Below are 9077 nucleotides of genomic sequence, written 5' to 3' on the forward strand. Positions count from 1 at the left end.
AACTAATCCCACTGCCCCGCTCTCACTCTGTAGCCCTGCATCAACCCCAAACTAATCCCACTGCCCCACTCTCTCTCTGTAGCCTTGCATCAACCCCAAACTAATCCCACTGCCCCGCTCTCTCTCTGTAGCCCTGCGTCAATCCCAAATTAATCCCACTGCCCTGTTCTCTCTCTATAGCCCTGCATCAATCCCAAACTAATCCCATTGCCCCGCTCTCTCTCTATAGCCCTGCGTCAATCCCAAACTAATCCCACTGCCCCGCTCTCTCTCTATAGCCTTGCATCAATCCCAAACTAATCCCACTGCCCCGCTCTCTCTCTATAGCCCTGCGTCAATCCCAAACTAATCCCACTGCCCCGCTCTCTCTCTATAGCCCTGCATCAATCCCAAACTAATCCCATTGCCCCGCTCTCTCTCTATAACCCTGCGTCAATTCCAAACTAATCCCACTGTCCCGCTCTCTCTCTATAGCCCTGCGTCAATCCCAAACTAATCCCACTGCCCCGCTCTCTCTCTATAGCCCTTGCATCAATCCCAAACTAATCCCACTGTCCCGCTCTCTCTCTATAGCCCTGCGTCAATCCCAAACTAATCCCACTGCCCCGCTCTCTCTCTATAGCCCTGCATCAATCCCAAACTAATCCCATTGCCCCGCTCTCTCTCTATAACCCTGCGTCAATTCCAAACTAATCCCACTGCCCCGCTCTCTCTCTATAGCCCTGCGTCAATCCCAAACTAATCCCACTGCCCCGCTCTCTCTATAGCCCTGCGTCAATCCCAAACTAATCCCACTGTCCTGCTCTCTCTCTATAGCCCTGCATCAATCCCAAACTAATCCCACTGTCCTGCTCTCTCTCTATAGCCCTGCATCAATCCCAAACTAATCCCACTGCCCCGCTCTCTCTATAGCCCTGCGTCAATCCCAAACTAATCCCACTGTCCTGCTCTCTCTCTATAGCCCTGCATCAATTCCAAACTAATCCCACTGTCCTGCTCTCTCTCTATAGCCCTGCGTCAATCCCAAACTAATCCCACTGCCCCGCTCTCTCTATAGCCCTGCATCAATTCCAAACTAATCCCACTGTCCTGCTCTCTCTCTATAGCCCTGCGTCAATCCCAAACTAATCCCACTGTCCTGCTCTCTCTCTATAGCCCTGCGTCAATCCCAAACTAATCCCACTGTCCTGCTCTCTGTCTATAGCCCTGCGTCAATCCCAAACTAATCCCATTGCCCCGCTCTCTCTATAGCCCTGCGTCAATCCCAAACTAATCCCACTGTCCTGCTCTCTCTCTATAGCCCTGCATCAATTCCAAACTAATCCCACTGTCCCGCTCTCTCTCTATAGCCCTGCGTCAATCCCAAACTAATCCCACTGCCCCGCTCTCTCTCTATAGCCCTGCGTCAATCCCAAACTAATCCCACTGCCCCGCTCTCTCTCTATAGCCCTGCGTCAATCCCAAACTAATCCCACTGCCCCGCTCTCTCTCTATAGCCCTGCGTCAATCCCAAACTAATCCCACTGCCCCGCTCTCTCTCTATAGCCCTGCGTCAATCCCAAACTAATCCCACTGCCCCACTCTCTCCCCACAGCCCTGTATCAATGACTGAGTTTACTATGTTATCGAGTTTCTCTAAGATTTCCACAACTCAACTTAATCAGGAGTATTTTTACATTTTGATTTGACCTTCCCTTGCCAGTTTAAGTGCTCTTCCCCACCACTGCTCTATATTTCACCCAATACCAATTTATTTCAGGTGCAGCCCATCCCATCTGACCTGAAACTGGTCCCAGTTATCGAGTGTCTTTATTTTGTCCAGCAGTGAGGGATGTGAACCAGGCTGAGTATTATATCTGTTACTGTACCTCTCCATGCTGATCTCTTCACGTTCCTTGCTGCCAGTTCTAGACTTCTCCTGAGAAGTATCATCACCAGACCCCTTGAGAGTTCTGTCACGTCGCTGTCTTCTCCTCCAAGAAAGATAACAGGCTCTACAAGAAAGAAGAAAGAGCTAGCATGATATGGCACCTTTCATTTCCTCATGATGTCGCAAACAGTGATTCACTCAGACTGACCCTGAAACTGTCCAGCCCCAGTGTCCTGCTCGATGCTGAGCCTCACAGCCAACATCCAGTCACTGTCTGACTCCACCACAGAAACACTCAGTCAGGATGGTGTGTGGTTTGGAGGGGAACTTGCAGGTGGTGGTGTTCCCGTGCATTTGCTGCCCTTGTCCTTCTACGTGGTAGAGGTTGCGGGTTTGGAAGGTGCTGTCGAAGGAGCCTTGGTGAGTTGCTACAGTGCATCTTGTAGATGGTACACACTGCTGCCACTGTGTGTCGGTGGTGGAGTGAGTGAATGTTGAAGGTGGTGGATGGGGTGCCAACCAAGCGGGCTGCTTTGTCCTGGATGGTGTCGAGCTTCTTGAGTGTTGTTGGAGCTGCACCCATCCAGGCAAGTGGAGAGTATTCCATCACATTCCTGACTTGTGCCTTGTAGATAGTGGACAGGCATTGGAGAGTCAGAAGGTGAGTTACTCGCCTCAGGATTCCTAGTCCCTGACCTGTTCTTGTAGCCACAGTATTTATATAGCTACTCCAGTTCAGTTTCTGGTCAATGGTAACCCCCCAGGATGTTGATTCTACCCTCCACAAACTTGAGGTCATCGAAGACTCTGCCACTGACATCCCAACTTGCACAAAGTCCCTTTCATCTATCACCCCTGTGTTCACTGACCTATACTGGCTCCCAGTTAAGCAACGCCTCGATTTTAAAACTCTCATCCTTGTTTTCAAATCCCTTTGCGGCCTCGCCCCTCCCTTTCTCTGTAATCTCCTCCAGCTCTACAACCCTCTGAGGTACCTGTGCTCCTCCACTTCCGGCCTCTTGAGCTTTCCTGATTTTAATTGATCCACCATTGGTGGTTGTGCCTTCAATTGTCGGGGCCCTAAACTCTGGAATTCCCTCCCTAAACTTCTCTGCCTCTCTTTCTTCCTTTAAGTTATGCTGCTTAAAACCTAACTTTTCAAACAAGCTTTTGGGCACCTGCCCTATGTAGCTTTATAACAGACCTGTGAAGCACCGTGGGGCATTTTATTGCATTAAAGTAGTTACATGGCCTGAGTAAACAGCAGACTTGGTGAGGCCCAAAATTGCAGGTGTCGCCACATAGACACCGTTTTACCACAGTCTCTAATTGTGGTGGAATCCAGGTAAATAAACTTCACAAATGTCTCCCACCATCGAGTGTTAAACTTTGCAGTCTTTCTCTTTCACCAAAGTTTAGAATTCTGCCTGAGTTTTTCAGAAACCAAATATCTGGGTGCAAGTTTCTCTGTCCAGTATTGTGAGCAGAATGTAAACTCCCTCAGAGTGATGTTTCAAAAATTATTTTATGGGATGTGGGCGTTGTTGGCAAGAACAGCATTTGTTGCCCATCCCTAATTGCCCTTGAACTGAGTGTCTTGCTGGGTCATTTCAGAGGGCAGTTAAGAGTCAGTCACATTGCTGTGGATCGGAAATCACATATAGGCCAGACCAGGTAAGGATGGCAGATTTCCTTCCCATCAGATGAACCAGATGGGTTTTATGACAATATTACTGAGACTAGCTTTCAATTCCAGATTTTTTTTATTATTAATTAATTGACTTTAAATTCCACCAGCTGCTGTGGTTGTGGGATTTGAACCCCTGCCCCAAGGCATTAGCTTTTAAAATACTAGTTCATTGACATTACCACTTTGCCACTGTCTCCTCCCAGGCTACTGAATATTGACATGCAGAGCATATTTGCCAGATTCCCACCCCCCCCCCGCCCCCACCCCCCCGCTACTGTCCATCCAGAACTCCCCGGTTCTCCGTCCAGATGCCCCCCAGCACCGACTGTCCATCCAGAACGGGGTTGGACACTCCATGCCCTTTGCCCTGATGGAACTGCTCATAATTGGTTGGGTAATAATCTTTTTCTGGCCTGGAGCTCTTGTTCTGATTGGCTGAGCTCTCTATGATGACACTTCCACTCTTTGTACAGCATTGGTGTTTCCACGATGAAGTGTGGCATTTTCACCCATTTATTAAAAAATTCATTTGTGTGGCCTTGTAGGTGGCGGACAGGCTTTGAGGACTCAGGCGATGAGTTACTCACTGCAGAATCTGACCTGCTAGGAGTGTGGCTAGTTCTGGAGCACAAGTCTTCAGGACTACAGCTAGGAGGCTGTCGGGGCCCATAGCCTTTGCTGTACCCAGTGCCTTCAGCGGATTCTTGATATCACGTGGAGTGAATTAAATTGTCTGAAGACTGGCATCTGTGATGCTGGGGATCTCAGGAGGAGGCCGAGATGGATCATCCACTCGGCGCTTCTGGCTGAGGATGGTTTAGATGCTTCTGCCTTATCTTTTGCACAGACGTGTAGCCATTCTAGCTTTTGAGTCGAGAGGTCTGAATCCTGCTCCAGACAGTGCTAGCAATGGAGACCGGAGCTCTTACTCGAAATTCTGGTCTGACATCTAGTGGGATACTCGAGTCCGGTGGGTGAGAATCACCCCCCTCCACTCACCACCTCACTGTCCCGCATCTCCACCTCATCATATAAGCTTTCCAATTGATAGGACTAACACCCCTACCCCCTCCACCCCCTCCCATCATCTGGGAGAAAGGTGGTTATGGCCATGGAAGGAGTGTTGATGTTGCAGTCTGTCAGACCATGAGTCCTCCCACTGCGTCACAAAAGGTTAATATGCAAGATAAGGGCTCATGGAGTTGGGGTGATATATGAGCATGGATAAAGGATTGGTTAATAGACAGGAAGCAGAGAGTAGGAATAAACGGGGCATTTTTAAGTTGGCAGGCAATGAATAGTGGAGTGCAGCAAGATTCAGTGCTGGGATCTCAGCTATTTACAATCTGTATTAATGACTAGATACAGACACCAAGAGTAATATATCTAAGTTTTCTAAGATACAAAGTTAGGTGGGAATGCAAAATGTGATGATTACACAAAGAGGCTGCAAAGAGATATAAGACAGGTTAACTGAGTGGGCAACAAGTTGGCAGATGGAGTATAATGTTGGGAAATGTGAGGTTATTCACTTTGGAAATAGGAATAGAAAAGCAGAATATTTTTTAAAAGGCGTGAAACTTTTAATTATTGGTGTTAGAGAGACTTTTATGTATTCATATAAGGAACACATGCAGGTATAGCAAGCAATTAAGAAGTAAATGGCATGTTGGCTTTTATTGCCAGTGGATTGGAAAACCAGAATAAGGAAGACTTGCTACAATTGTATAGGGCAGGGGTCAGTAAACACTTTTACCTGAAAAGCCGTTTTAAAAAATATTGCCTAAAATAAAAACTATTGGGAGCTGTAAGATGAAAAAAATAAAGAACGAAATAAAGGCATAAGCATACATTGAGAGGAAATGATTGTTTATCAAGAACTTAGCTGATGCTGTAAAATGTTATTTGCTTTAACTTCTCTCTGACACTTATAAGAATGACTGCAGTTACCTGCTGAATTTCAATCTTGTATATAGGCTGGGCAAAAATCCAGTTTCCACATCCAGAGAATTTTGAATCTTGATGCAAGTTGAGTCTTAAATTTGCCTTTGGCTTTATCAATTTTCTCCAAAATAATCATAACAGCACTTTCTCTTTTACTTCTAGGTGGATTTTTTCAGCAAAGGTTTTGAGTTTTGCTAACAATTGCCAGACAGAATTTGATTCTTTTTTGTTAGCATGAAAAATTACATCCAATGTCAGACATATGTGAATCCTGTGTGACTTGGTAGCAAAACAAAATCTAATGATCTCTAAGCTAAAGTTACTATTTTCATCTTCGATGATTTTCTGTTTCAATGCCATTCAACCCATTTGATTTCTGTGACTGAATTTATTTTTTCTAAATATGATGCTTATAACCCCTTTCTTCCCTCCAAATCCTTTTGTAAGAAAACAAGTTTTCACAAACTTTCCTGAAAATCAGAGGGATATGCATATTAAATCACTTATTTATTTTTTGCATCTTGTGATATGAATTGTTAAGGCTATTCAAGTGTCATACCACTTCTGAAGCCGGAAACTACATTTTTGATTAAGCAAATGAATGACTCAGTAAGGAAACTTGTGTTGCTGTGTAGTTCTTTGATTTGTCATTTTGTTGACTTAATGTTTTGGCCATTTTCATGATAATACAATCCAACTGGAAAAGATGGGGAGCCGCAAATGAGATGTTAAAGATCTGCATGTGGTTCTGGAGCCAAGGAGTGCCAACCACTGATATAGGCTTTGGCAAGACCACACTGGAGTACTGTGCACAGTTTTGGTCTCCGTATTTAAGATAGGCTATACTTGCATTGGAGGAAGTACAACAAAGGCTCACCAGTTTGGTTTCCGGGATGAGGGGGTTGTCCCATTATGAGAGGCTGAGTAAATTGGGCCAATACTCTCTCGAGTTTAGTTGAATGAGAGGTGATCTCTTGAAACATACAAAATTCTGAAGGGGCTGGATAGGGTAGACACTGAGAGATTGTTCCCCTGGCTGGGGAATCTAGAACACGGGGGCACAGTCTCAGGATAAGGGGCCAATCATTTAGGACTGAGATGAGGAGAAATATCTTCACTCAGAGGGTTGTGAATCTTTGGAATTCTCTACCCCCAAGGGTTGTGGATGCTCCACCGTTGAATATATTCAAGACAGAGATTGCTAGATTTTTGATCTCTCAGGGAATCAAGGGATAGAACATAGAACATAGAACAGTACAGCACAGTACAGGCCCTTCGGCCCACGATGTTGTGCCGAACCTTTAACCTACTCTAAGATCAAACTACCTACATACCCTTCCTTCTACTATCATCCATGTACCTATCCAAGAGTCGCTTAAATGCCCCTAATGTATCTGCTTCTACTACCACCGCTGGCAGCGCATTCCACGCACCCATCACTCTCTGTGTAAAGAACCTACCTCTGACATCTCCCCGAAACCTTCCTCCAATCACCTTAAAATTATGCCCCCTGGTGATCGCCCTTTCCGCCCTGGGAAAAAGTCTCTGGCTCTCTACTCTATCTATGCCTCTCATCATCTTGTACCCCTCTATCAAGTCACCTCTCATCCTTCTTCGTTCCAATGAGAAAAGCCCTAGCTCCCTCAACCTTTCTTCGTAAGATATGCGGAGTGGGCAGGAAACTGGAGTTGAGGTGGACGATTAGCTATGATCATATTGAAAGATGCAGCAGTCTCAAGGGGCCGAATGATCTACTCCTGCTCGTGGTTCCTATGGTCTTCACACTGCTCTCCAAGGGAAGAGTGTGAAGATACCAGAACAACAAGCTGATAGTTAATACCTTTCCTGGAACAAATGTGTGTCCTATTTATTGAGTCCTATTTACAGGGGAGAAAATTGATAAACTAATCAAACTTAGAGAATATAAAACCCCTGATCCAGATGGATTGCATCCATACATGCTAAAAGAAGTTGGAAAGAGATAACAGAGGCTCTTTTGCATATATAAAATTCATCAGAAAAGGAAATAGTTCAGAGGACAGGTGGGCAGCTAATGAGTATCCTGTATTTAAAAAGAAAGATAGAATAAGTCCAGGGAACTATAGACCTATTAGCTTAACGTCGCTAGTAGTAAAGATAATGGAATCCTTACTCAAAACTGTCTAGAAACATCTAGAACCTGAAAACATAATAAAGCATAGTCAGCACAGATTCCAAAAGGGAAGATCATGCTTGATTCACCTTATTGAATATTTTGAAGAAGTAACAGAAAGGGTGGATAAGGGTAATGTAGTAGATGTAATATATTTGGGATTTCCAAAAGGCGTTCAGTAAGGTACTTCACAGTATATGCATGACTAAGGTCAGAACATGTGCAGTGGGGTCAAGCAGCAGAATAGATAGCAAACAGGCTACAGACAGAAAACATAGAGTAGGGGTTAAAGGTGGTTACTCAGATTGCAAAAGGTGGGAAGTGATGTTCCACAAGGATCAATGCTGGGACTACTGTCATTTACCATTTGCATAAATGACTTGGATTTGGGAATTGGAAGTACAATTTTAAAATTTGCAGATGTCACCCAGTTGCGAAACATAGTTAATACAAAGGAGGACTGTGAGAAAGTACAGGAAGGCATTAATAGACTTTAAGAATGGCCGTGCAATTGGCAAATTAACTTCAATATAGATAATTATGAGGTGGTACATTTTGGTCGGAAAAATAAGAAGGCCACAATGTCCTTGTGTCAAAAGTGTCTAAATGGACAATGGGATAGAGGAGCAGAGGGATCGGGGGGTATAGATATACAAATCACTAAATGTAGCGATGCAGGTTAATAAGGCCATAATAAAAGTAAATAAAGCATGGGTTTTATTTCTTGATAGGATTGAAAAGCAAGGAAATTATGTTAAGCTTGCACAGAACCTTGGTTAGACCACAATTGCAGTACTGTGAACTGTTCTGGGATCCATACTATGAAAAGGATATAGAGACACTGGAGAAGGTGTAAAAAAAAATTAACAAGGATGATACCAGAACTGAAGGGTTATAACTATCAGGAACAGGCTGGGGTCTTTTCTCTGGAACAGAGAAGGCTGAGGGATCACCTGATATAAGACTTTAGGATTATGAAGAGGTTTGATGGGTTGACATAGAGAAGATATTTCCACTTGCAGGTGAGACCAGAACTAGGGGCCATAAATCTAAGGTAGTCACTAATATATCCAATAGGGAATTCAGAGGAAATTTCTTTACTCAGAGAGTGGTGAGAATGTGCAACTTGCTACCACAGGGAGTGGTTGAGGTGAAAAGCAGAGAAGCATTTAGAAGCTAGATAAACACATGAGAGAGAAAGGAATACAAGGAGATGTTGCTGGGTTGAGATGCAGAGGGATGGGAGGAGGCTTGTGTGGAGCATAAACACTGGTGTGGACCACTTGGGCTGACTGCCCTGTTTCTGTGCTGTAAATAGAAGCACAGAATGGTTACAGCACAGAAGGAGGCCATTCGGCCTGTTGAGCCCATGCCGGCTCGCTGCAAGAGCAACTCAACTAGTCTCACTATTTCTGTGTAGC

The sequence above is a fragment of the Heterodontus francisci genome, chromosome 11 (genome assembly GCF_036365525.1).
Source record: "Heterodontus francisci isolate sHetFra1 chromosome 11, sHetFra1.hap1, whole genome shotgun sequence".
In the NCBI taxonomy this organism is placed as follows: domain Eukaryota; kingdom Metazoa; phylum Chordata; class Chondrichthyes; order Heterodontiformes; family Heterodontidae; genus Heterodontus; species Heterodontus francisci.